A 3,754-nucleotide genomic window follows, 5' to 3' on the forward strand; every position below is an offset into this window, starting at 1 on the left:
AAAGTGACTGAGCAGAAGAAAAATCTAAATCAAGTCAATATTTGCAAATTAGCATCATTTTCTTTTTTAGGCACACTTGCCCAAAGTCAGGGATTTTGTAGTTAAGCCAAACAGGTGCTAATGATCACCTATTCAATGTAGGTCAAAACACAATAATTAACTGAAACAGAAACAGCTGTGTAATAAGAATAATAATATATTTTATTTATAGGTGCCTTTCAGAACACTCAAGGTCACCTCACAAAACATAATAAAACAACAATATAACAATAAATCAATAGAATTAACAACAACTATAACGGCAGTGCATAAAATCAGGGTACATAAACAATTGGAAACAAAGGATTGCTGTAACTTGTTAAATAGTGATCACTTGGGATATGCTAGTTCAAAAAGATGTGTTTTCAGGCGGAATTTAACAATGGAAAGCAAGTCAATGTTGCAGATGTCTGGTGGAAGATGATGTAAATAGAAGAAGAAGACCTAAGAGTACGGGAGGGTGTTGATATGAAGGAGGTCAGTGAGGTACAGCGGTTTCTGAGTTCTGAACCAGTTGAGGTTTACATATGAACTTGAGAGGAAGACCAAAGAGAATAACAAAAATCAATGCGGGATGTAACCAGTGTGTGAACGAGAATGGCTGTACTAGTGGGTGAGAGAGACGGTCGGAGGCGATTAATGTTACGTAAAAGGAAGTATGCAAACCGAGTGACATTATTAATGTGAGCTTGAAATCAAAGTGTGCTGTTGAGGATCACACCCACACTCTTGACCGGAGGGATGGGGAAAACTGGGGAGTTGTCAGTGGTAAGGGAAAAACTGTCAGATTTATTTAAAGGGGATTTGGTGCCTATGAGCAGGACCTCGGTTTCGTCACTGTTAGGTTTGAAGAAGTTGCAGGAGAACCAGGATTTGATTTCTGTTAGGCAATCAGATAGAGAGGTGGGTTAGAGCTGTGTGTCATCCGCATAGCAGTTGAAATGGATGTTAAATTGACAGAAAATTATGGCCAAGAGGAAGATAGATAGATGATGAACAGAAGCGGCCCCAAAGACAGAGCCCTGGGGAACACCAATAGTGACAGGGGATAGATCTAATTTGAAATGTTTGAGTTGGATGAACTGTGGGAGGAATAAAACTAGCTGAGGAACAGCCAAACTCATTTAACAAGGTGAGGTTGCTGAAAACAGTTTACTGTCAAAAGTCATACACCATGGCAAGACTGAGCACCGCAACAAGACACAAGGTAGTTATACTGCATCAAATAAGTCAAATAAACTTTCTACAGCAGATGAAAAACACATCATACTTACTCCCCTTTGCAATCAGAAGACATCCAGCAGTGCCATCAGCTCAGATCGCAGAAAAAAGTAGGACCCTGGTCCACTCATCCACTGTCCAGATGCCTGGTCAGCAGTGGCCTTCATGGAAGACTTGCACCCAAATAGCCATACCTTCAACAAGGAAATAAGGCCAAGTGACTCAACTATGCACAGAAACACAGAAACTGGGGTGCAGAAAAATGGCAGCGGGTGATCTGGACTGATGAGTCTCAACTACTTGTGGCCTAGTGGATGGCACTGTGGACTCACAGCAAGAAGCTCCTGGGTTCGAACCCAGGTCATCCCGGTCTTTCTGTGTGGAGTTTACAAGTTTATGTTCTACCCACATCTGTGTGGGTTTCCCTGTTCTGTCTTCGCTAAGTGTTACCCCCATGAACGTATACTCAGATGTCATGCAGACAGCTAAACACTCTCCTAATCAGTCTCCAAGGAACAGGCTGATGTGATGGCAGTTTAATCAGGTTTTAGTGTAACATTGTAGAAAAGAACAAAAAGGATACACAAATGAAATCACACAAAGCCACCATATATAATAGAGGACCAATAAGTCACGTTATTAGTTATTTAGTTACGCAGAACAAAGTAAGTGTAATAAAGCAAAACCACTTGCCATATGCCAGCATAACAAACACATCTGATTTTACTTTACTAAATAACAAAGAATAAAGTCAACCATTTTAATTAACTTAGAAAAGACATGACTATCTAAACACAATATATTTTTAACAAACAACGAAGTTGTCATGTCTCTTTTATACTAATAAACAATGTAACTTACAGATGATGGTGAGGATGGCATTAGATTGTAACCAGCAGTAACATGTGGCTGTGTCAGGCAAGATCCGGAGAGGAAGTGAAGCACTTCCTGTTTCCACAGTTAAAGAGGCAGTTCACCATACAACCACTAGGGGTCACAAAGCAATGAAAAACATACTGGAGTTTGGCACCTTTAAGATGCCACACTCAAAACTACGCTATCAAGTCACTGACCAAGTCCTTTTGTACCAGAAGAATGACTTCAGAGACGGGCCTTAGGAACAATTTTGGTACACCATCTTTGACAATTTTCACCTCAACCTTTCTAACCTTTCCATTGTCACTAGGAAAAGCTCTTGTGATCAGTCCTTTGGGCCAGTTATGTCTCTTGACTAAGTTGTCTTTAAGTAAGACAACATCTCTGTCCATCAGGTTTGGCCTTTCTGTCCTCCATTTCTGACGACCCTGGAGACTGCTGAGGTACTCTCTCTTCCACCTGTCCCAGAATGTGTTGGCTAAATCTTGAACTTGTCACTATCATCAAAGTTGCCAGGGGGAACTAGGGGTGTGCTGACTTTCTGCGTTAAGAGCATAGCAGGGGTAAGGATAAGTGGCTCATCTGGATCTGTAGGCACAGAAGTAAGTGGTCTGGAGTTGACAATAGCAGTGACCTCAGCCATATAGGTTGTCAGGACCTCATGTGTGAGCTTTGTAAGCCCGAGCTTGAGGAACATTGCATCAAGGATCCTATGTGTGATGCGGATCATCCTCTCCGAGCTGCCTCCCATATGTGAAGTGTGCCCTGATCTGAGAGATAGTTGGCCACCTGCTTGTTGTTGCAACCTCTGGAGTCAATCTGAAGCTCTTTCCAGGCTCCCACAAAGTTAGTTCCGCAGTCGGACCTCAACTGTTTAACAAGTCCCCGAATTGCAAAGAAGCATCTAAGAGCGTTAATGAAACTGGATGACTCCATCGATTCAACAACTTCAATGTGTATGGCGCGCGTGCTCATACACGTAAAAATGACTGCCCAGTGCTTACTGTTTGCCAGGCCTCCATGCGTCCTTCTTGTGGTGACGCACCAAACACATCTAGTCCAACAAAGGTGAATGGAGGGTCTGTTCTCAAGCGATCAGCAGCCATCTTCTACCAATACAACTTGTCAGGCGCTGGAGAGGGGGGCTGGCTCAGCATGTCCATTTCTGAAGATGTCCTCAATAAAGTCAACAAAATAATGGTGTTTCATCTTGGGTTTCCTTTTCAGCGTTCGGTGAAGTGTGTGTGACAAGTGGTATGTGGCAATATAGTTCATACAGTGGGGGAAAAAAGTATTTGACCCCTTGCTGATTTTGCAGGTTTGCCCACTTACAAAGAATGCAACAATCTACAATTTTAATCATATGTACATTCTAACAGTGAAAGACAGAATCCCAAAGAAAATTCCAGAAAATCACATCATATGAATTTATAAAAATTGATAACCATCTGATGAGGAAAAACAAGTATATGACCCCCTACCAAACAGCAAGTATTCTGGCTCCTACAAGCCAGTTAGTCTTTCTTTAAGACACAGCCCCAATCCCAACCAATTATCTACATCAAATACACCTGCCTCACCTCGTTACCTGTATAAAAGACACCTGTCAACACCCAAA

The 3,754-nt window shown here is 41.9% G+C and overlaps 1 long non-coding RNA gene across 3 annotated transcripts in view; it reads right to left on the reverse strand.

Annotated features, from left to right (window-relative positions):
• Positions 1–227: 227 nt before the first annotated feature.
• The window catches only part of LOC123960856, a 17,058-nt gene continuing 13,531 nt past the window's right edge, over positions 228–3,754 (reverse strand). For 2 of the 3 annotated variants that reach the window (XR_006822611.1, XR_006822612.1), the window contains exons 2-3: positions 1,314–1,454; positions 228–919 (exon numbers count right to left, since the gene is read on the reverse strand). This is a non-coding gene — a long non-coding RNA (uncharacterized LOC123960856). Of the gene's footprint in view, positions 920–1,313; positions 1,455–2,121; positions 3,225–3,754 lie in introns of those variants that run through there. The other variant, XR_006822613.1, reaches the window with a different exon arrangement.

The sequence above is a fragment of the Micropterus dolomieu genome, linkage group LG21, assembly GCF_021292245.1.
Source record: "Micropterus dolomieu isolate WLL.071019.BEF.003 ecotype Adirondacks linkage group LG21, ASM2129224v1, whole genome shotgun sequence".
NCBI lineage: Eukaryota > Metazoa > Chordata > Actinopteri > Centrarchiformes > Centrarchidae > Micropterus > Micropterus dolomieu.